Raw genomic sequence first — 25692 nt, 5'->3', positions numbered from 1 at the left:
ACAACTTCTCATTCTGTTTGACATACTTCCCCTAATCAAATTATCATAATAGCGTCAGATTTTTTTTATTAATTTCAGAATTGATTTGGTCTTGTATCTTTCATCGAGATCTTTTATCACCTAAGTTGAATATAGATGGAATCACCCGCATGGCATGTATTAAAGAGGAACTCATCCGACAGTGTCTCCAGACGACGGGACACGAAATGGAATTTGTTAGAAACAGGCAATTGAGCACACACTCGTTATCAAACTTAAAGGATTTTTGTTGTTGTTGTTAAATCCTCCAAGTTGCAGACTATTGTGAAACTGTCATTCTCCAGCATTTATGCAGCTGAGAGTTGGCCTGGGTTATTTGCGGTTAGCAATATTCTTGAGCTTCTTTCACTAAGTATCCGGCGGCCTCGGCAGTCGCCCGGGACACACGGCCGATCGCGCACGTCGATAAGGGCGGGCAGCCGCCAGAAAAGCATGATCCGGCCGCTGGCAGTCCCGCTATGCACGGCTCCAGCTGCCTGCCAATTCCTTCGGAAAATGAGTTGCGTCCGAGATAAAGGATGATATTCCACTTTGGCTCTTGCAAAACAACAGTAATGAGATAGCGGGGGCCTGACCGCATTCGGAATGGCCATGTGCTGGGACCCCTGACCCCACCCATCGAGGAAAATGCATGAAAGCAACTTTGATGGCGGTGATGGGGAATTCCCAGGGGAGATAACAGTGGTGTGGGGGCTGGGGGGAGTCTATAACAGTTGAGCCTCGGCTCCCACTACATATTACCCAGGCACATTACCCAGTGCCTCATGGGGCCACTGGGAGCTATTGTGTCCGTCTATTCAATGCGGCCCGGCAGACAGGATAGAGAATCGGTCGCTGTCTGTGCGGTAAACGCTTGGCTAAAAGGAATCAGCATGGATCGCTGGTGAATAGGAGGGGCATCTTATTTAAGGAGGGGAGCCAGGCATGTTGCCAGTAAAATACCAGGTATCACTCTCCCCTCCAAACTTGTTTGTTACCAACATAGCAGGAACGCAAGAAGTAAAACTATGAGTTTAAACACAAGAATATACAAAGACTCCACCACCCCTCCCCTCGATTGGCCAAGACCCCCTACGAAATAATTTTCTGGTCACGAGCCTGAGCAGAGTGTGTCATGTCCAGGAGACCCCCCCCTTTGGGATACGCCTTATCGCAGTCCTGGGTCTGTCAGAGGTGAAATAAAATCTTACATACCGTCATACAGGGAAAAGAAAGTACTGGGTGTTAAAGCATAAAACTATTATCCCAGCCAAGTCAGTACTCCAAGGTAATTTTTAATTATCTTGCTTAAATCGTGACTTAGAAGCTTATTGATGGCCCACTTGAGTTTTTATATGTATCTTTTTACCATTAACATCTAGTATTTCCTGTATTTTTGGCAAGTCATGCAGATACGGAACGTGTGAGCAGGTTTATCCCTCTACATGTCATTTATTTAAGCTGCACCCCAGGCAATGTCTGCTTATCCATGGTCTTATTCATTAGTTTCTACCCCAGGCGATGTGTCCAACTGCAGCGGAGAAGTGTGGTGTCCGGCTGACTAATGTCATTCAAAAACCACCAACCGTGTTTCATATCAAGAGTCATGAATAGCAAAAGCGAAACTCTTCCGTGAATTCCTGTAAAACGTACGAGAAGCGAGCAACTTCAATATCCCTGCTCAGGGATGCTTGTGAGGGAATTTAAATTAGCAGGAATGTCCATTAATTTAGATAGCTAACAATTTGTTCTCCACCATGCAGTGTATTGGCAGATTTATTAGCCGAGAGCTACATTTTGCGGCTCCTTGTGTTCCGTCTGTACTTCACCACGGGAGAATGGGCCATAGTTTATCTACGGATCGGACCCCCCGTCACCCTATATGTACAGGAGAATCACCTTAGATACCCCCCTCCCCTGCTTTCCTCTCCAGGGGGGGATGTGATTAACTTCGATGGCCAGGGGGTAATTTCCTACCGCTTCAAGATGAAAAAGATGAAGATCTTGAAGGATGTCATCTCCCTGAAGTTTAAAACGCTGGAGAGCGAGGGCGTGATCCTGCATGGAGAAGGCCAGCAGGGCGATTACATTACCCTGGAGCTAAGGGCAGCCAAGCTGGTGCTGCTAATAAACCTGGGTAAGTCCTCTGTGTGCATCCAGTTGTTACGGGGACCTCTGTTGGTCGGAGGTCAGATGCGCGATGGGGCCGGTGGGATAGGCTGCAAGCCTGAGAGGTGGTGTGTGGTGAGCATTAGCAATGAGGCAGGTAAAGTGTGGAGGAAAAGTCTCTCCTAGTACCTGATGCTCCATCTCAGTGTGAAGCCGGAGAAGATTGAGCTAAAATTTCAATCAGGCACTGTGGTGTGAGGGATTCCCGCATGTCTGACACCCTCCACCCTTTGACATGTAGATTCATTAGACTCATTCATTAGCCATGAGGACATGCTGGTGTGTAACCCAACAGGTTGAGGTGCGGTGCCTGTGAGGGAGAGGTTGCCAGGTCAGATCCCGGTGTGAGCAGAGTGATATTACCTTTGGGCCTTTCAGTGCCTGTGAGTGAGAGGTTGCCAGGTCAGATCCCGGTGTGAGCAGAGTGATATTACCAATAGGCCTTTGAGTGCCTATGAGCGAGAGGTTGCCAGGTCAGATCCCGGTGTCGGCAGAGTGATATTACCATTGGCCCTTTGAGTGCCTGTGAGCGAGAGGTTGCCAGGTCAGATCCCAGTGTCAGCAGAGTAATATTACCATTGGGCCTTTGAGCAGGATAAGAGGCAGCTGCTAAGCTAAAAAGGTGTAAACGTTGCACAGACGTTTAGGAAACGTTGAGTGTGGCTCCCCACAGGCAGCAACCAGTACGGCTCCATCCTCGGGCACACGTCGGTGACGAGCGGCAGCCTCCTGGACGACAACCACTGGCACACGGTGGTCATTGAGCGGTACCGCCGCAACGTCAACTTCACGCTGGACCGGCACACGCAGCACTTCCGCACCAACGGCGAGTTCGACCACCTCGACCTGGACTATGAGGTAAAGGCCACCGCTCGGGGGCCCCTGCTGTCGGAAGGCGTCCGAGTTGGTGCCGGAAATGAAAGCATCCCAGCAGAAGTGCTCAGAAGATTCCCGTACTTCTGAAAGTAAACGGCAACAATAACATAAATGCTTATAAAAGGAACTATCGCAGATCCACACCTAACGTCTAAATGCTAAAGTCTGTGTGCATTTAATTGCTTTATTATCCAACGAAAATAGTTTTGTAAAGGAGACCTAAAAGAAACACTAAAATGTAAATGTACTGTATCGTGTGCCTTTTTTTTAATAATCTCTGTAAAGTCACTGCTACTGCATAAATGGTCCCATATCTCCCCTTTAACGTTTCACCATCACGGGCCCCCTGAGGCGGGAAGTGTGCTAATTAGTGCTCTCTCTGGCCGTCTGTAATTACTTAACGGGGAATCTGAAAATATAGCCGCACACTTTTCCCCACATGGTTTCTGTAATTGTTCTGTTTTATTCCTTTTTCTTACCTGACATTCAAATTGCAGAGGTATGTGTGAGGTCTCCTGGTAGCAGGGAAAGTTGCCCGATGTTTGACAGGGTGTTGGAGAGCAACTACAGTGTAGTAGAAATTCCTTGATCGTTATCAAACTGACTGAAGCACGAGAAACTAATTTGTGTGCCATCAGACTCGCTGGAGCGTACCATAATGTGGATCTTCTGGGAAAACCACGAGCCTCGGCATGTATGCATATTAAAAACTTTCCAATACATTTTACAATAAACTTTCAGCAATTATCCTTTAATTACTTGAAGATTCGTAGAATTAACTTTCTTTTTCTAACAGAGGAACACAAATCATTTAACTGTAAGTTACATAAACTTCCAGTCCCGCCTACCTTTGTAAATTATATAATATGTAATTTACACTGACAGGTGTAATTTGTGTCTGTCAGGATGATGTCTTTTGCCATCCAATCCGATCAGTGTTTCCTGTGTTGTGAAGCAGGCGTCTGAACGGTGTACACGTTAGGCACTGCGTATGACGGAGGTGTTCTGTGGATTGCCTGTAGCGCGTACTGTAGCACTGATGTGTCAGATTAATTCCGACTATTCCAGAGTGATGTTTAGTAAGCACTGCATCCTGAGTTTGCTGTCTGCTTGGCCTTCAGCGGGGACTCGCTGTGAATCTGCACCGGGTCACACGCTGAGCTCGTTCACTCCCCCGGTGACTCTCTCACCCCGATGAAATGCCTGTGATTATTGTCACCCCCGCATTGTCCGCCGTGATCCGAGCGGATCAGCAACGCACGCCTTTCATTGGCTTCCATTCACACACAAGCGCGACACTAAGAGATGAGTTTCTGCTTGGCTGACACTGGCTTCATCTGGCACCGAAAAACCCTTTTATAAAACGCATTCTGAGCACCGCGTCTCAAGGCAATCTTAAGAACGACAAGTATTGCTGAATGATGCAATGTTTTCCTATTCTCCCATTTTGCTTGAAGAAAATTATTTTTCAAATGAGGTAGAGGAATGGACTGAGATGAAATAGACAATCCAATCGATCGCTGTGTCTTTAGACATTTAAAGATGTTATAGACGCCCAACGTTATTTTGTGTGTGTGTATTTACACAGGTATATCTCTCTGTGTGTCCATATGCATATATAATTACGAGTGTTATTGCATGCATGTATAAACACTATTTGTGGCATGGTGCAGGTCTTAATGTGTGACCATGGACATTTGTCTGGTGCCATGGTAACATAAGAGGATGGGGGGACTGCCCAGGGTCATCCAGACTCGCTGCCCCTGTTTCTGTAGCTTACCTTTGGTGGGATGCCATTTTCCGGAAAGCCCAGCTCGGGAAGCCGGAAGAACTTCATCGGCTGCATGGAGAGCATCAACTACAACGGCGACAACATCACAGACCTCGCCAGGAGGAAGAAGCTGGACACGTCCAGTTTTGTAAGATGCATGTTCCTTGTTTTTGAAAGACATTTTTGCTCTCAGGGCGCAGACAGCCAATAGACTCTGTGGAAGTTCTTTTGCATCATCAGTAGCTATCGGCAGCTAAAACAAATAATCATAATTCGCCTCTGACATTGCATTACCACCCACAGCCAGAGGGGGTGCTGAAGCACCTTCGGCACCCCAATTTGTATGTGATTTGTTGCAGGATTTTGTACTGTTCATCTGACCTGTGAAATGAAAGCACCCCCCCCCCCCTCCTTGCTGTTTGCCCTCAGAGGGCTTCCTTTGCGTTTCGATACGCATGTGTCCCTAATCGCCATCCAGCATTCATTTTGTTCAGCTGATGATAAAGCGATATTGCCATTAAGACAAAGGACTGCTCTACGCCTTTGCAGATCCTTGCCTGTAGTCTGCTTCCTCACTGCCATGCAGACTTGTTGACTAGATGATTGCGAGACACTTCTTAGAAATTGCAGGCAGCTGACAGCAAGCGGCTGTGATTCATGCAGCGGGAAGAGAAACATGAAACGCAGTCATTTGGTTGCTTACAAAGTGCCGCTTGGTCTGAATCTCTCCTAGAGTAAACACGATGAATAACATGGAATTATTGAATTTCTGTGGAGTTCCCCTTTAAACCCGGAGAGTAATCATAGGCGGAATGTTTTATTTTTTCATAAATGAATAAATCTTTTAATAATTTCTTTATTTTTTGAATGAAATGGTTGCCTATGGGTATAAAGTGGTTGAAGTGCTACTTCAACGAATTTATGATTTGCTTCTTATGTATTTGTGTTGTTTTCATAGCTGGGAGGGGAAAAGAGATCAAAGAGGGACCTAGATTACATCAAGATGCCAGTCTTCACTAATAGCCGTCTGTGTTCAATAGCTCGCAGGTGAAGGGGAAAATTGATAGAATTTGAATTTTGTGTTCCTTGACCAAGCAAAGTGTAAATGATTTATGGTTTTTCATTAAAATGCCTTGATCAAGAATGGGGAATATGACAAGCGTTAAGATTTGGTAATTATTTTCAGCTTAATTGACGCGCTCATATTTCTTTGCCATTAAAACGTGGCTTAACAGAACTTGTCTGCACATTTAACGTTGGTTAAATAGAGGAGCATTTTCACACGCCGGTGATCAGCTCACTGAGGCTGCAGTCAGGTGGACTTTTGATAGGATTCTTTGAGTCTCATAACTGGGTATCAATCTATCTGTCGTGATTCTTAATTGGTTTATTGCAGCAATCATTTTGAGGGTAAGTAATCACACCTAGAGTTTTAGGTTTAGGCAGGATTTATCTGGAGTTCTAAAATCCAAACGTGTGTTGTTGGGTAGGGAGAATCACTCTCGTCACAAACGAGGCACGCTCAGTAAGCAAAGCACTAATCTGTGGCTGTGTGCTGTGTTAAACGATTTGCTGGTGTTATTGTTTTGCTGTTCGGGGCGGGGGGGGGGGGGGGGTTATAAAAATCATTATTTAACGGTGGTTATAAAATGCAGTAACTGCCAGGGGTTCCATCCCATTGAAGTTCACACAAACAACCTTACATCCTGGCAGATAGTTATTCATGCAAGTTCAGCATTTGCTCCGAATGTATTCATTCTCATGCATGTAAAAGCTTCTCCTGGGATGCTGGAGAATCTCAGGTGATGTGTTTTAAGCAGTTGGTGGTAGATGCTGAGCCAGACTTGGGCACAGTCTAAAATAGTGATTCCCAATCCAATCTTTAGGAGTCGGTCCATGTTTTTGCTGTCTCCCAGCTCCCTGTCAGATTGTCCACCCTATTAGGAGCTGGGAGGGAGCAAAAACTGTTGGTCCCCGAGGAGCAGATTGGGAAACACTGGTCTAAAAGCATGAAGACACCCCGGACCCCAGCTGTGAAAGGGGAACAGGGGTACCCTCCGCCGGCCTAAGTGGGAGAGTGGGTGGCAGGATTTTAACACTCTGTAAATCGAATGCTGCTTCATAAATCCTGGATGCTCTGTTTGCTTTGTCTCCCAGCTGGCCTGCTGCAGTCCACATAATGCTTGTGCAATGGTCCTTGACAAACATGCTGGGTTTGGAGTTACTACAGTAGAAAAGCCATATCTGCTAACAGGGGGAACTGGATTTCTGTGAGCTGCATTGAATCGGAATGGAGTACTGGGCTAAAAATAGTGAAAATCTGCATTTCAGTGTGTTCTGCCCCCCCGCAGTAGAACGATGACGATGGTGTGAGAAAGGCTCTCTCTGATAAATAAGTCAAACGCTCTTGGCGATGCACCATCTTTTAGCAGGGCTACCAGCTCTGGGCAGCTGGCTTTTCCGTTTGAGGCAAGTCTACATACACACATGCACACGCATCTTCGTGTATGAAACACTTTTATTACTTTGTCAATAGTCTGGTTTGTAAACTGCCCCAACACTTTTGATGTGGCTAATTTTAAGTTTATAATGGAACAACGGGGGCGGCATGGTGGTGCAGTGGTTAGCGCTGTTACCTCACACCTCTGGGACCCGGGTTCGAGTCTCCGCCTGGGTCACATGTGTGTGGAGTTTGCATGTTCTCCCCATGTCGTCGTGGGGTTTCCTCCGGGTACTCCAGTTTCCCCCCACAGTCCAAAAACATGCTGAGGCTAATTGGAGTCATTAAATTGCCCATAGGTATGCATGTGTGAGTGAATGGTGTGTGAGTGTGCCCTGTGATGGGCTGGCCCCCCATCCTGGGTTGTTCCCTGCCTCGTGCCCATTGATTCCGGGATAGGCTCCGGACCCCCCGCGACCCAACAGGATAAGCGGTTTGGAAAATGGATGGATGGATGGATGGAATAACAACAGTTACTGTGGGATTTCTTGCGTTAGCGAGAAAGTCTGAAAACATGTGTCACGCCAGATGCATGAGAGATGGTGACCCTGCATTAGCATGTAGTGCCTCGCTTTATCATTAGCATGTAGTGCCTCGCTTTATCATTAGCATGTAGTGCCTCTCTTTATCATTAGCATGTAGCGCCTCGCTTTATCATTAGCATGTAGTGCCTCTCTTTATCATTAGCATGTAGCGCCTCGCTTTATCATTAGCATGTAGCGCCTCGCTTTATCATTAGCATGTAGTGTTTTGCTTTATCATTAGCGTATAGTGCCTCGCTTTATCATTAGCATGTAGCGCCTCGCTTTAGCATTAGCATGTAGCGCCTCGCTTTATCATTAGCATGTAGTGCTTCACTTTATCATTAGCATGTAGTGCCTCGCTTTATCATTAGCATGTAGTGCCTCTCTTTATCATTAGCATGTAGCGCCTCGCTTTATCATTAGCATGTAGTGCCTCGCTTTATCATTAGCATGTAGTGTTTTGCTTTATCATTAGCATGTAGTGCTTCACTTTATCATTAGCATATAGTGCCTCGCTTTATCATTAGCATGTAGTGCCTCTCTTTATCATTAGCATGTAGCGCCTCGCTTTAGCATTAGCATGTAGTGCCTCTCTTTATCATTAGCATGTAGCGCCTCGCTTTATCATTAGCATGTAGTGCCTCTCTTTATCATTAGCATGTAGCGCCTCGCTTTATCATTAGCATGTAGTGCCTCTGTTTATCATTAGCATGTAGCGCCTCGCTTTATCATTAGCATGTAGTGCTTCACTTTATCATTAGCATATAGTGCCTCGCTTTATCAGCGTTCATGCATTCGTCTCATTTTGGGTATGGCAGGCGGTTGACATTACGACTTCGGTTTTGGGCCAATTCATGTGGTAGGTGGAAGATGAGTTTTCCAGCCTACCATTAAAGAAAAGGCTGTTAAATTGCTGCAAACGGTGCTACAATGAATGAGAGGCTTTAAATGTGAAGAAACTTTTCGAATGTATGCAGCCAAACAGAATGAACAAAGGCAAAGCAGAGCTGCTTTTAAGCTACCTGTGCTTTTACAAATCGAACTGAAACAACCTGAAGGATTTTATTTTAGCCCTGTGATGTTACCGCTGTATGCTAATGTATTTACATAAGATGTCATTATTACTTAATCATATTCTGTAAGGATGAATATCGGAATATTTTCAAGAATTCAGAAAACAGCACTGACCTAACTGTTGTACAGCCCGTTCTCGTTATTTCTCGTTATTTCGTTATTTCTCGTTATTTCGTTATTTCTCATTATTTCTCATTATTTATTGTTATTTCTCGTTATTTCGTTATTTCTCATTATTGTTATTTCTCGTTATTACTCGTTATTTCGTGATTTCTCGTTATTTCGTTGTTTCTCGTTATGCCTTTTAGAGGAAGGGCTCATGGCCGGTGGTCAGTAATCCAGCAGGATTTGGAGTGCTGGGGGGGTTTCTAAAAATAAATAATATATTTTCAGTATTCTACCCCCTCTCACACGTTCTGTTCACTTCTGAAAGAAATGGAAGCAGTTAAACATATTAAATCGCCGCTTGATCTGCCGGCACCCCCACCCTGTGCCCCACCTCTTTTCCGCGAAGGTCTTGTATGACGGTAATTGATGCACGGTACACTAGAGGATATCAGAACACATGTGCTTCACTGCGCTGTACCTGAATACCACGTTCTCTGTGTCACACGTGCAGCGGAACCTCACCTTCTCCTGCGTCGAGTCACACACCTTCCCAGTCTTCTTCAACGCCACCAGCTTCCTGCGTCTCCCCGGGCGCTATGGCCGCGACACTGCCTCCGTCAGCTTACACTTCCGCACCTGGAACCCCAGCGGGCTCCTGCTGTACAGCGCTTTGGCCGACGGCACCGTGGAGGTGGGCCTGACTGAGGGCAAGGTCGCCGTCCACATCAACGTCACACAGAAGAAGAACACACGCATCGAGATCTCCTCAGGTACGGAAGGTCGCTGTCACTTACTTTCTGCAGCACCCAACCCTCTCGATGCATCCCTTCAGATTTACCGCATTCCCTTTTACGTTTCTTTTGATAATTAATAGTCATTTTATAGTTTGAATTATTTAGCTTTTATCCAAAACGACGTACAGAAGGCAGGCTCAGCCAATCGCAGGAACAGTCAGGGGTTAAGGGCCTCACTCAGGAGACCGACAGCGGGATTTGAACCAGTGACCTTTGGATCACAGGGATCCGTATCCTCACATTCTGTCAGCCTAAGAGTGAGATTTAAAGGGTTAAGAGAGTGAGGGGCATATGGTGTGACTTGGGCCTGTTTTCACCTTAGAATATCTGCTACTGATTATTAGAGTAAGTCAGTGACTAATTGATAAATGCTGCTTTCATACTCTGTGCTGTTAAAGATCTCTGCTCTAAGGACATTTGTGTAGCGGCCTGATCTGTCTGTTGCCACCATCAATCAATCTCAGGTTTTTCTTTGCTAAACCTTCCCAGGCATTAGTACTGCATCTGCAGCTATTTTCAATGCAAACTGCCAATAAAATAACAAGCTTTCTGTCTGATCGTCCATTTCTCCTTGTAGCCTAGATATTCTGCTTTTTAAAACAGCTCCTCTAAATCAGACACCCGGCAGACTAGCCCTGTTATTCTCTATTGGATGTGTTTGTGATTTATTTCAGTGGCTGCATGTTAATATGCTTTAGCCCTTTTAGCATAATTCTCCCTGTAATTTAGACTTATAAAAGAGTTTGCTTTCTACCTTTTAGAGCTATTATTACTCATTACAGTTTTTCCACCCTGTTTTAGGCACCCTTTAGTATTCTAGCCGAGGACGAAATACTGTAATAACTCCATTTAATCATATTGTCGTATTAGAATATCATCATATTCTAGATGTAACCAGTTGTTGGTTACAAAATTGTCCCTATTCAGCTGAAAGAATCCCCTGGCCTGGATTTGTGTGTGTGTGTGTGTGTGTGTGTGGTCCAGGTATACATTACATTGTGGGGACCAAATGTCCCTGCAATGTGATGATAACCTGTTATTTTGACGTTGGTTATTTTTTGTCCCCACAAGAGGAGACTCAGATTTATACAAATCTGCGCATGAATCGACAAACTAAAAATGCTGAAAGACGTGTATTTTGTTTGGTTACTTATGTTTAAGGTCAGGGGTGGATCGGGATTAAGGCTATTGTGTTACCCATAGAAATGAATGGAGAGTCCCCATAAAGATATGAATACAAACATCTGTGGTGCGTGTATGTGTGTGTGTGTCTGTATGTGTGTGTGTGTCTCTGTGTGTCTGTCTGTCTGTCTTTCTATCTAATAGGAGAGCAGGATGGGATATGTCAAACCCACAGAATAGCCATGTACCTGTACTTGTACCTGTACTGGTACCTGTACTTGTACCTGTACAAAGGGCAAACGAAAGTAAATAAAAAGCTGCAAACAGCGGACAGCAGCTGGCGGCGACGGCAGCCGCTGAAAGGCACCGTGTCTGACTGCGAGAGCCTGCGTTTGACAGAGTCCGCGTCACCCATGCCGATAATGAGAAAATGGACCCATTACCTCCGCTCTCTTTTTGACTGTGTGCAGGAATTACGTTATTTGGGAAAATAATGAGCACGGAAAGGCAGCAGGATAAGGCAATTAGACGTGAAGGCCCTCAGGAAGCACTCTTAATGGCAGCCCATTAGCAAATGCATGCTCCTTTAAGGCAGTATTAAAATGCTTATTCATATAAGCCATTTACAGTGAGGCGCAGTGCAGGCGGCCCGTCCCACGGCGGAGGAGGATGGGGCCACAAGGGGCCGGTCTGGACCCCATCAGCAGGCAGCTGTGTCAGGGCGATGGCTGATCTGTTTCCACGCTGCTGAGGGTGAAGCATGGGTGCGTGGGTAGAGCCAACCATGTATTCTCTGTCCCTGGAGCAACTGGGGTTCGAGGCCCATCGGTGATATTATTACGCTTCTAGCCAAGGGATTCAAACCGGCAACCTTCTGGACGCAGGCACAGATAGCTGCCACCAGAGCCTTCGGCACATGTCGGGCAGAGAGAGTGACGTGTGCCGATACTGTTTGCGGCCAGTGTCCCCTGCCTGGTCAGACGGTGCAATGAAATCCACGAAGTCCGACTTCTCCTGGAAGCCAGATGTCTTTCCTCCCACCGTATTTTTATGGAGATCGTCTGATGTATGATTGTATTTATTCAGCTCACTCAGCCTGTATTTTCTGGGAATTTTCCCGAATGCTGGATATTAGCCTTGGTGGTAATACACCAGCTGGTGGAGAGCTGGGTCACCGTGCCATCCAGTCACTTTGGCTGGGAGCGGCTCTTTCTTTGGACTGCAGGTTTACAAAGAAGTTAAAGGATTATGCCGCTGCATCTTAGGGATTATAGCCCTGTTTACTGACTGCTCACCTCCAGAGTGGCTGAGTACATGAAGCAATGCTCAACAAACTCCATGGAAGTGTGGTCTGTCCTCACAGGTCAAGGAAAACAAATCTTTTGGTTTCTGCGTGACATTTCTGATTTCATATATGTAATGTGCCTGTGGTTTGAACCATACGCTTAAAAAAACCATCAGGAAAACAGAAGAAGGATTTTATTTTCCAATAAAATATTTCTTTCCAACTTGCAAACTATACCTGTTACCTGGAATCACTAAGCTGATTAATCGCGGCATCAAAGATTCTGTTCTGCACTTCTAATGAGGCAGTCAGGTTTACCTGGGGACCTGCATGTTCTCCAAGGTAATTTGCTTTCTGTAGTATGTTCTCCTGGGTGCGGTGGTGCAGTAATTAGCACTGTGGCGCACTTATTAGCACTGTGGCGCAGTGGTTAATACTGCTGCCTCCCAAGTCTCTGCCATGGCTCCGTGGCAGTTTGCAGGTTCTCCCCGTGTTGTCGTGGGGGTATTCTCTGCGCTTTCCCACCCACAGTCCAAAAATAAACTGAGATTAAGTGGTGTTACCAAATTGCCATAAGCTCCTGAACCTTTACATCCTGAATAAGGTAAGTGGTTACTTAAGGAAAATGGATGGGTGGGTGGATGGATGGATGGATGGGTGGGTGGATGGATGTATGGATGGATGGATGGATGGATTACCTTTTCCTAGTTTTTAGGGTACCCGAGTTTGTAGGGTGAATGAGAGGAGAGAATGAACTGGAATAACGCCCCGCCCCCCTTCTGATTTTTGATGTCTGCCTAATCCTCCACGTAATCAATGATTTTAGCTGTTTTCGCTTTTAGATATTTTCCCCAGCCGCCTCATTAAAGGCCAGTCCCCTGAGAAACGTTTACTCCTGGGTTGCACGTTTGCTTAAAGGGCTGCTGGATGGTCTCTTGCATCACTAATGGCTGATATTCTACAAGCTGAAGCTCAGCAGAAGGTCCACAGATGAGCGTGAACGGCAGCCTGAGAAACGGCAGTGTTTGCGGAGGCGCGGCGTAGCTGCTGAGGAGGGCGGCGCGTCTAGCGGATGGGGCGCCTTCCCGGCGACGGCCACCAGGGCGGCGCGCTAACGAACGCGAGAAAGAAAAACTCAGTCACATGACTTTTCTTCCAGTAGTTTCTAGCAAACATCTTAGGATTAATCTCTTCAATCCAAAGCCTTTGGATTTAAGGTTTATTCAAGTGTCCATTGTGAGGAATGAAAAAAAAAATCAATAGCAATCATTTAGAGCGTTTTCATTTCACTTGCCGTTTGAAACGTCTCCATGCGAGAAATAAATAAATAGTATTTGGCCTGGATGGGAGGGTGAATTGCGGGAGCTGCCATCCTGCTCTTTCTCAGGGCTGAACAGTGCTATCTTCATTTTTTTTACCTTTATTTTAACAGGAAGTCCCGTTGAGATTACAAATCTTTTACAAGAGCGACCTGACCAAGGTAGCAGCCATAGAAACGTACGACACGTCAAAAAATACGACGTACAATATAATATGAAAAAATCCACGTATTACACAGTTATTTAAAAACACTGACCTCTGAAGACAACTGCATGTCACCTTCGCCAAATTCTTTACGATGCCCTTAAATTCATCAGTGGAAATTAATTTGGCTACTTTTAGGTTGTTCTGCAGATTATTCCATGTCCCTGGTGCACGGTAAGAACATACAGTTTTCCCCCGAGCTACAGTGCAAAATAAGCACTTGGTAACCGTTGGTAACTACCCGAGCTGAGACAGAGTAGGTTACCACTGTCTCAGTTCCCCTTTAGCTCACCCTGCTTACACTGGAGTTTTAAGAGAAAAGGCAGTGCAGTCGTCATCATCATTTCCCTGCCATCCGATGCAGACACTGCATGGATTCCTAACACTGACACTGCATGCAGTGTAATTTAATGCACTCCAGCTAAATTGGAGGGTGTTTCTATTCCTTTAATGTGATGTGTAGGTTGGCGATGTGGCCAGGTAGCACTTAGCACCACTTTGTCCCCCCTGGGTGACTTCCATCTATGAAGCCCCCATGGCTAATGACTGTGTGACTGCCCACTGTGTCCCCGTTACCTTGTATTGCAGTGTTTCCTAAATCATTCCTCGGGGACACCTAGACAGTCCACATTTTTGCTCGCTCCCAGTTCCCAGCCAATCAAGAACACTAAATATCAGGTACCAGTGCACTGGCAGCTGGGAGGAAGCAAAAATGTGAGCTGTCTGGGGGTTCCTGAGGACCGGGATGAGACACACTGCTGTACTGTGAAAGCGGCTGGAAGTTGGATGGATGGATAATAGGCATTAATCAAAGTAATTGCTGTACGTGTGTTTCCTGCTGATTCAGAGCTACACTAAACTCTCTTCAGATACTTTGGTGTCAGTGATTCTTTTCCCCTTCAGCTGAATTGAGCTGAGAGGCGGGCAGGTGCTTAGACTGCTTAGCCGGCAGTCTCCGGTGGCTGGGGGTGCGTTCCAGTGCCTTCCAGTGCCATGCATGTGTTCTGCGGCTAAGGGTTAGGCTTTAGCATGTCGCCATGCTGGGAGAGTCACCCTGAGGACCCTTCCTCAGATCCCGAGACAGACACCCGCCCCCCCAAGATCTCGGCATGTGCCCTGCGCCCCAGCGCTCCTCTTGCGGGGTGATGCCCAAATGCCTGCCTGGACTCAGACCCGGAGCAGCTTGATTAATGGACTTGCCAGGGAATGTTCTTGGTACAGCACAGCTAAAAGCTAATGGCATATAACTGAGGACATGAGCGTATAAAATATAAATGTAATCATTCCTGAGTAAACGCAGAATAACGCATGAAACTGCACATGTATCTGTTGGTTTTGTCCCCTGTGCTACAAGCTCATTGAAACCTTGTAGCTCATTTTATCTTGTAGATAAAGAAGCTGGATGGATGGATGGCAGTAAGAAGGTCCCGTTAACATAATTATTCATCACGGGGGCCATATCACAGAAGGGAAAATTAGCTAAAGGCTGCTTTTACAGCTTGTCCCCTTCATTTGCGTGGACTCCTCCATGTGACCGGTCGTCCTTGTTCTTATTCATCCTGCAAGCTGCAGCGTTTCCTTCTGAAGTTCCGCCGCACTGCATGCCCCAGCATAACGCGTCAGTCTGCGCGGGGCAGCTCTCGCTTCCTCGCCCCAGGCTTCCTCTACTCTGGCCTGATTTGCAGACATTGCCGACGCAGGTTCTGGAATGTTCTGCCTTAATGTTCCAAGGCAGCTTTTGAACTTTTAAAATTGAGTCTGGCTCTCCTTTCCGTAACCCTGTGTTCCGGTCTCTCGGCGATGGCCGAATGGAACCAGTGCTGACCGGCGTCCCGCCCGCCTCTGGGTGGCTGATCGTGATGCGGCTGTGAGTCCAGCAGAGTGAAGAAGCTCATCCCTCTGTTTATTCCCTGGCTCTGAAACCTCGGGTTGCCTGTTCTCCTCCAGAGTCTGTCTGCAGCTTCTCACCACACTTGCTCGTTTCTGTTAAGGATGGACATTAGGCCTGGCTGAAATATGTACAGAGGAACGCTTAAGTCATTTATTAACGCATCCAGATGGAACTGGCGATGAATCCCAGAGGGCAATTTCCCTGCTGATACGGTGTCACATTGGCCCCTTGCATATCGTGCTTTTATGTTGTGCTGAAGCCCTCAGCAAATCATCACATTTATGTAAATATTGTTTCCTCTAGGGGTCTGATACTTTGCAATCACATCCAGGCATTTATTTACAGCCAAATAAGCCAGATTTTGTATTTGTGTCCTTTCACGTTGTTTTTTTCAATGTTCTTTTTTATTTTATGTTGTTTAATTTATCCAGCTTGGGACTGGAAATCATAGTTTGAGATGAAAGACGAAAGGCTGTCAGCGGTGGGGGTCATTCGCAGAGGGCGTCTGTGACTCCTGTGACACTTACTGTTATCGTTACGGGGTTACTATCTGGGATTAAACGGAGGCGATTAAAGCACTTCTTATTGTGGCAGGGCAGCTATCAGTACCGGTGATTTAAGTGCTTAAACCTCTGTGATAGGGTTTCCGTCCTGGGAGCAGGAGATATGTGACAGAAAGGCGGACTGGGGGGTGGGGGGATTTTTTCTTCAGTATTTATCATCTTGCAGATGCAGGTAGATATCGACTCTGGGATTGTTGATGCAATCAAGCCTGAACTTTCACACGGAACACAAATCACTAGACTAAAGTGACCTTATTTTGGGCTTATTATGAAACCTAGTGCTCTGGAAAAGACCATGATGCCTTGAGAAGTTCAAGGTAAAATCGGTGGCAGCGGGATGCATGGAGCTGATCAGTGAACCTGAACATTCTGTTGGCCACCAGCAGTTGTCATTGACTTGACGCTGCTTAATAATAATCTTTCTGGTGAATGTTTGAATATTTGTTTAAGATTACGATGCACTTAATTTTGGACAAACCCCTTGCAGCTGGGCTGAGCTGGTATCGCTCTGGACGGGGACGTTCACACACACTCATGTTAACGCAGAGGCTCACCTTGGGCTTCTGGGAGAAAAAGCTAGAAATCAAGCTAGAAATGACATGCAGATTTCCCATAAGGCTTTGGTTTGGCTCCACCGTCACGCTGCCCTATCTCACTATCGATTTTAACACGTCAATTTGTCACCGGAATTTCTTTTGTCTTGAGATGACGAATGTGTGCGAGTCCCACAGACAGTCATTAAAGTGAGATTTTCGCCTGGACTCATTTCCACCTGACATCATTTATTCTTCGAAAGGAAGAGACACCTTTGGTTGTTCCGGGCATCTGATTGGTCGCTGACTGTCATTAATCAATCATGTGGATTGCGGTGTAACACTTGTGATGCTGTTTGAAAGGTGTAATTGTAACCGCAGAAGCTTATTTTCCTGCCCTTTACAATGGCAAGCTCTTGCTAATGATGACAAATTGCCAATATTAAACAGTGGTGAAAGCAGGCTGGCTCTTGATGATAGGGTTGGTTTGGATTTGGGGACCGTCGTCAAGTTACTGAGAAGCCTTCTGTGCTTATCAGCTCGGCCGGAGCACATCAGGTGGGCGGAGTGTTTCTGCGGAGAGCGAGGTGGCACATACCCGGGGCACATCAGGTGGGCGGAGTGTTTCTGCGGAGAGCGAGGTGGCACATACCCGGGGCACGTCAGGTGGGCGGAGTGTTTCTGCAGACCACAAGGTGGCACATACCCGGGGCACATCAGGTGGGCGGAGTGTTTCTGCGGAGAGTGAGGTGGCACATACCCGGGGCACCTCAGGTGGGCGGAGTGTTTCTGCAGACCATAAGGTGGCACATACCCGGGGCACCTCAGGTGGGCGGAGTGTTTCTGCAGACCACAAGGTGGCACATACCCGGGGCACCTCAGGTGGGCGGAGTGTTTCTGCAGACCACAAGGTGGCACATACCCGGGGCACGTCAGGTGGGCGGAGTGTTTCTGCAGACCACAAGGTGGCACATACCCGGGGCACCTCAGGTGGGCGGAGTGTTTCTGCAGACCACAAGGTGGCATGCCCACGGCACGACAGGTGGGCGGAGTGTTTCTGCAGACCACAAGGTGGCACATACCCGGGGCACCTCAGGTGGGCGGAGTGTTTCTGCAGACCACAAGGTGGCACATACCCGGGGCACGTCAGGTGGGCGGAGTGTTTCTGCAGACCACAAGGTGGCACATACCCGGGGCACCTCAGGTGGGCGGAGTGTTTCTGCAGACCACAAGGTGGCATGCCCACGGCACGTCAGGTGGGCGGAGTGTTTCTGTGGACGGCGAGGTGCTGCTACCAGAAGGCTACCATCGCTCTTATAATGTTACATACTGCTGTCATTTTTGTGAACGCTCGCAAAAGTGAATTCCATGTGTAGTCATAGACTTCAAATCCAAAGAGTGAAATATGTCCCCTCTAGTCCTACAGCAGGGCAGTTAAATGTCACATCTGTGTGAAATAGCGATTCCTGCGTCTCTGCTGCCCTGTGGCCCTGGTGTTTTATGTACTGAGTTTTGTGAGGCCGCTTTAATGAGCTCCTGTTGGTGGGTAATTACCTCGAGGCCCTTCTCCTGCTTCCGCACTGCTGACCTTTACTCGTGACCTTTGGTTGCTGTAATTGGCCGTGGAGCCGAGCATGATCCCGCCACTCCGGCCATTTCGCCCCGTCTGAAATGGCAGACAGTGTCACCATCACCTCTGCGCTCCCTCATTAGCATCAGCACTAATGCATGTCACATGCCACATACTGGGGTCACATGCCGCATGCAGGGGTCGCATGCAGGGGTCACACACAGGGATTGCATGCCACACTCAAGCTCACGCGTAGAGGTCACATGCAGGGGTCGCATGCCACACACAAGTCATACGTCACATGTAGGGGTCACATGCAGGGGTTGCATGCAGGGGTCGCATGCCACACGCAAGGTCACACACAGGGGTCAGACACAGGGATTGCATGCCACACTCAAGCTCACACGTAGAGGTCACATGCAGGGGTCGCATGCCACACACAAGTCACACGTCACATGTAGGGGTCACATGCAGGGGTCGCATGCCACACACAAGTCACACGTCACATGTAGAGGTCACATGCAGGGGAGATGTTTGATATTGTCTCACATATCAAAATACTTGCATTTTTTCCTTTTTGTAATATTTATAAGTCATTGTTATTTTGTTATCACTCATATCTGGTATTTGTAGAATTATAGTTATAGTTTAGTGTACAATGCATGGAATGTGCACAATGCAATATTGAACAATGGTTTATGTCCAGTCGTGTTAAGGTATAAAAATGTTTAATTTTGTACTGAATAGTTTTATAATTGTTGTGTATTAGTTTCAGCACAGATTTTAATATATATGTTTTAATATCACCTAATAAAATCACGTAATATATATATTGCTATAACTTGTCATCTAAGACAATAAGATAAGCTGCCTTGTGCTTCTCGACATCCAAGATGCAGCCGTTCTCCTGAGGTGCTTTTGTCCTTCAGGAAAGTGTGAAGTAAATATCACATGCGACTGGGATTGATTGCTTTTTGTTTTTATCAAATCATGAATGATGGCTGGACTGCACACCAGAGGCCGAATGTGGAAAATCGATCAGGCAGACGCAGGAAATGCTGTTTGTTACTCCACAATAGCTAGCAAACACTTCACCTCTCATAACACGAGCTCCAAATGAGAAGCCACATGTGTTCACTGTAACCTTCTAAACACAGGCTACTCTTCCAGACATGATCTGCTCTAAATCTTAAAATGATTTATTTTATACTCATGCATTTTAGAAATTAAGTATTTTATTCCATATAAACATTATAATGAGAAAAATGTTTGATAAATGACAATGCATTAAAGAAAGAACATTCTGTAAGAAGCTTTAGGAGAAATTGGAAACATCTCTTTTCCAATCACATATGCAGGTTTCTATGAATACAAAAGGCCAGTCTTTTATCAATTATGAAAGTTAATATTTCCCTTTTTCCCCCATATATTATTGCGTGTGACTTTATGGTCATTGTATTTATAAAAACTTTTCATCCCCCAATGAGATTTTACTCGCCTTTCTGCAGAAGAGCTGCTCACCTAGAGCTGCTAAGGCCTGGAGGCCCGATATACTGTAAGTCTCAGATGGAAATCACATGTTGCCCCCTGCGGTAAAATAGCCGCTGTTTTGGAAGTCCAGAGGATTGCAGTATAAGAGAATAACGTAAAATTCATTAATGGTTTGAAGTCGCCATGACAATGGAGCCTTAACAAAGGCAGATGAAATCTGATAAAGACTCGAGGGTAGATTTGTACTTATTTGGGAGGGTCAGTAATTAGCTTATCTAGTCCCGGATTCTCAGAGCCATCTGTACAGATGCACTTTTACGATAAGTTTCATTTTGCTTCCTTGTCTGCTATCTTGTCTAGTTTTCCACGTCAGAGAGTTCTTCTCTTTTAATGCCGTGGTGACCAGTTAAAGTCTGATTTTATCTGGTTTCCACACATGCTTGTCCTGAGCGTGGAGCTGCGCCTATTTGGGGGAGGGTGACCCCTACAACCTGCCCGGGCCAGTAATAGGATTAATAAACACTACATGAGGCCGGATTATAATCCAATTGTGGCAGAAATTGTTTTTTCATGGATATCCTTGGGAGTGTGTCACGTGTTCCGTACTACTTTCACGGCTATCCATGAGCGTGTGTCACGTGATCCGTACCGCTGGTCAGCCGCGGGAGCTAACCTGTGTTGCTACGCTCTTCCTCGTGTCCGTGGCTGCAGGTTCCGGGCTTAACGATGGGCAGTGGCATGAAGTCCGCTTCCTGGCCAAGGAGAACTTTGCCCTGCTAACCATCGACGGGGACGAAGCTTCGGCCGTGAGGACCAACACCCCCATCCAGATCAAGACGGGGGGCACGTACTACTTTGGAGGTAGCCGGCACATCATCTCAATGCTCTGTCTCTCCTTTCAGGAGAATCCGACCCTACAACGGCCCAGAGAGGACTGAGGTTCCTTCATTGGCAATGCTCTCTATATCCGAAGGACACTGTACTACACACAGCTACTGCAGCTACAGCTTCAAGCGGCTCTATGTTTCCTTACAAAAAAACTTACAGCCAGAAGCCGACGCTCAGTAAAACATGTGAGCTCGGCACGTCTTTTTTTCCCCAAGTTGAATGTCAACACTTGTTGCGCGTGTTCCTAGCCGCGGTGTCTGCCGACGTGCTCGGCATCTCCGAGTAGCACCCGCTGGCTCTGATATTTACACTGGAAGGAGAGGCTCCCAGCTCACCCCCCCTCCTGTCTCTGGATCCCCATGAAGCACAGGCGATGCGATGGCATAGGGGGGCGTTTATATGTTGGGGAAACTCTCAGTGGGAACTGGGCCAAGCTGCCAGCCACTGCCGACAGAAGAAAAGTAGAAAATACACATTTTAGTTCTTGTGAAAGCAAAGTAGGGTTATTCAGTACTAGTGTACACATAAAGGCAAACATTTGCAATTTTAGATGGATGAAATTTCAGTGCCCCCCCCCCCCTGATTTTTTCTCTGCAGGCATCATTGAAATAGTCACAGGGGTCCTTCCTGGCACATGCACACCAAGCCCGTTTTGTTTTTTGAAGAAGAAGCAGTTTTGTTTTCCTTTGATCACAGTGCCATATGGGGACCGAGAGGAGGGTAGCTAAGTTGTGCCGGCTGCATATGGCGGTCCCGGCCCTTGCTGGCTCCGGTCTGTCTGAGGCGTGGGTAACAGGAAGGGGCTCTGGAGTAAGCTCACACTAAGTGTCAAACACAATCTGCTCTGTCTTCCCCCGGACTCCAGTGCTCTGCATTACCGACCTGACTTCTGGGTAATTGTGAGAGATGGTGTGGCTGATAGGTTTATAAGACTCACCCATCTTTTAAAGGGCCAAATGAGAAGCGATGTGGCTCCCGTCATTCACGGCCTGCGGTCCAATTTACGGCGTGATGGGAAAGGGGTCCCTCATCTTCCTCTGTCCGTGACTGATCAGCTGTATCAAAGTGCTGTTATCAATCAGCTCCCTAAATGGAAGGCCTCATAGTGCAGCTCGCATGTGGCCTCGAGGTCAGGCCACTTTTTCTGAATGTGCCTAGCAGGTACAAAGTCTAGCCTAGCATAGGGTAGAGTAGCATTGAATGATCCATTGAGCACCCAATGAGTGATCAAGGTAGTTGGGGCCTGGAGTCCTGGGAGCCCCAGTACTGCAGAAATGCATCCCTTCAGAAAATCAGAAAACTCACTTCATTCTCAGCTACATGTTTTACTGCAGCCAAGTCAGGAAGAGAAGTGATGTAAGAAGTCAAAGGAATGAGAAGTTACATCACCGCCGATGCCATTCATGACGTAATTCTTCCAATAACTTATTTCAAGGTGACATTCAGGACAGATTGAACTGTCATGTCATTGCCTAAAATCTGCAATTTATGATTTTATTCTTCAGTTCTGTATAAAGAAATGGAAAATGTACATCTGACATCAAATACCATAAATCCACTCCCCCCAAAACTATATATTCTATAGTGTTACAACATTAATATCCTCTCCACTGTTAAAATGAGATTTATTTAGATATTGAAAATGCATAGCCAATTTGCATAAAACATTCTTATAAATCAAACGTAATTATTCAACTGTTAATATTAGTAAAGGTTAGGCATGTGTCTGTGCTGAAGAAAAGTGATCTTTTTGAACATTAACCATTTTTTAAAATGCAGGGTGATCTGCTTGATAAAACGCTAAATCCTTGCTATTGCATTAAGGTCTGTTCCTTCCGTCGTCGAGTCTCTGCCGTTGGTTTCTGTGAGGAGGTAAGGAGAGGCTTCTACAAAAGAGGCACCCGTTGTTTTGCGAGTTCCTGCAATGGATGGACAGATGGCAGCAATATCCTCCGAGTGCCAGATCGGACAGACATGACAGGACAGATCGACCCCAAACGGTCAGTCGTGACCTCGGCCGTCATCGAATTATCGTTAAAAAAACGGCACTTCCCCATTTACCTGGATAGCCTGTAATTGGCTGTTAAGTGTCGCACACAATATGCCGTGTTTCTGCCCGGGTTTAAGACAGGAACCGTGCCGGTAATTTGGGCATCGCTATTAGCAGGCAGAGGCGCTGCAGCACAGACGTGTGTTTGTGCGAGATAAGAACCACGTGCTTGTGCTGGGCCCTGTCACCAGGGGGCGCCGCGCCGCCCCTGCCCAGAGGTCTCCTATTCATCTTGGCATTTCCTTCCAGAATTGAGGTCAGGCACGTTGTTGTGAGCGATATGTGTTTTATCTCCGCATGCCAGTCATGTGAGGTGAGGGGTCCACGAGGGTGCGGGTCGGGGGGGGGGGGGGGGCGCGTTTAAGGCTTATGTGCGGGCGATGGCTGCAGAATGCAGGATGGGGTGGACGGCGGCACGGAGCAGACAGACTAATGATATCAGAATACGGCCTGTGGCATGCAGCCAAAACAGCGAAGCTTAGCGAAACACAGGCTCCCGTACGTGTGACTGATGTACAGGGACAGGTATGCGTCTCTATCAGTGATGGGGCTGTCCCTGTCGTCTGCTGCCACCAATCTAGAGCGCTCCCCCGGACTCGACACAGAGCGGTGACCCTCGGTGTGCTCAGAGCGCATCTGCAGTCCTGGCGGGATTTTTGAAGTGTGATGCTGAAAGTTCGACGCTGAGCGTGATACGTGGTAGCAGCACCCGGGACAACGCGGGAGGCATCTTTTTTTCGATCATTTCCACATCTTAAATTGGCTGTGAAGAAAAAAAGAAACAAACCTGTTTAAAATACTTGATCACCTTACTGATTCTTGTTAAAGGCAATTTAGTTTTACCTAATAAGGTCGCAGGGGGATGCTTTATGAATCACAGATCGGGCAAAGCTTTTTGTTATTCCCATAGAGTCTTCCAGCTCTGAGAAGTCTGTTTTGTAGGATCTTTCCGCATAACACAGAGTTCTGACAGTCACCCATAACTCTTAGCCAAAGCCTCCCACTCTGGCAACCCTATATATCCAGGGAGCCCCATCCATACTGCAAGCCCCGCCTACTCATGCTTGACTTGCACTTTGATGTGAATGTGGATGGACATGCTCGATGCCCCATGCCCGATGCCCCATGCTCAATGCCACATGCCCCGTGCTCCATGCTCCATGCTCGATGCCCCATGCCTGATGCTCCACACTTGATGCCCCATGCTCGATGCCCCATGCTCGATGCCCCATGCTCGATGCTCCATGCCCCATGCTCGATGTCCGATGCCCCATGCTCGATGCCCCATGCTCGATGCCCGATGTCTGATGCCCCATGCTCGATGCCCGATGCCCCATGCTCGATGCCCCATGCTCGATGCCCGATGTCTGATGCCCCATGCTCGATGCCCCATGCCCCATGCTCGATGCCCCATTCCCGATGTCTGATGCCCCATGCCTGATGCTCCATGCCCACCGCTCACATCGGGGAGAGCATGGGGAATGCGCAGATGCCCAGAGAACCCTGCTGGGGACCTGAGCCAGAGAGACAGACAGATGCTCTGAGACGACACAGCGAGGAGCTGCCTGTTCTCCCAGCACGGGGCTTGCTGAGAAAAGGATGGATTAATAGGTGGCCAAACCCCAAGGGATGCTGATAAGGGACAAAGCAGAGGCAGACTCTCTCCACCATGAACCAAGATTGATCAGCCTTGTGTGTCTGCCTGTCCCCCCAAGGCAGGAGGAGAGACCCCACCCACTTTCATATCGGCACTTCAAGGTGCCTTAGAAGGGCGTTTCCCTCTGTAGGCATCTCAGCCATGGGTTCTCACATTATTCATACTTTATTATGGTATTTTGGTCAGTAAAATTGACTGTAATGAATTTGTATTAAGTGACCAGATGATCTTCATTAGCAGTAAACGACTAGTATAATTTGTAAGACATATCACAGCAAAAGACACACACACACAAACACACACAAATATTTTGCAAGTGCAGTTTTGCAAGGTATTGTTGTATGATCACATGTCTTTAAAGGGGCACCTGTGAACAGAATGATTGGATGGCTTTTAAAATGCTCACGTAAACCTGTGGCTGATGTGTGTCTGTGTGCTGGTATCACAACCCTGTCAAATGTGCTCGTCACACTTGAATCACGTAAGGCTGCCGTTCTCTTGTAATTTGCACTCTGTTCGTGTAATTAATATTCATCACTTCACAAGCTTCTATGAGAAAACCAGAGAAGTCGAGTGTTTATGTATTTTGTCCATTGTCCTCCGAGGTTTAGTTTGCAGGGCGATCTGAAGACACAGCTCTCCCATTCTGTCATGGTTGCATTTATCCATTTCGTCGCTCTGTCGCTATTTCATTGCTCTGGCTAGTTGCTCTGTCGTGATTGCACTACTGTCTTGTCACATTGTTCAGCCTCATTGCTCTGTCCCATTGCTCTGTCCCATTGCTCTGTCTCATTTCTCGGTTGTGATTGCATTGCTCTGCCTTGTTGTTGTCTCAGTTTCGTTGCTCTGTTGCGATTGCATTGTTATATCTTATTTCTGTTGCGATTGCATTGTTCTGCCTTATTTCTCTGTTGCGATTGCATTGCTCTGTCTCATGTCTCTGTTGCGATCGCATTGCTCCGTCTCATTGTTCTGTCTCATTTCTCTATTGCTCTCGCATTTCTCTGTCTCCTTGCCCTGTCTCATTGCCCTGTCTCATTGCTCTGTCTCATTGCTCTGTCTCCATGCTCTGTCTCATTGCCCTGTCTCATTGCCCTGTCTCATTGCCCTGTCTCCATGCTCTGTCTCCATGCTCTGTCTCATTGCTCTATCTCATTGCTCTGTCTCCATGCTCTGTCTCCATGCTCTGTCTCATTGCTCTGTCTCCATGCTCTGTCTCCATGCTCTGTCTCATTGCTCTGTCTCATTGCTCTGTCTCATTGCCCTGTCTCAATGCTCTGTCTC

The 25692-nt window shown here is 46.9% G+C and overlaps 1 pseudogene; it reads left to right on the top strand.

The window, feature by feature from the left end:
- LOC125726951 (contactin-associated protein-like 2) overlaps nt 1-25692 on the top strand; it is a 252898-nt pseudogene that overhangs the window by 131240 nt on the left and 95966 nt on the right.

This window comes from Brienomyrus brachyistius, unplaced genomic scaffold (assembly GCF_023856365.1).
Source record: "Brienomyrus brachyistius isolate T26 unplaced genomic scaffold, BBRACH_0.4 scaffold81, whole genome shotgun sequence".
Lineage (NCBI taxonomy): Eukaryota > Metazoa > Chordata > Actinopteri > Osteoglossiformes > Mormyridae > Brienomyrus > Brienomyrus brachyistius.
This window is presented reverse-complemented; position numbering and strand designations above follow the sequence as displayed.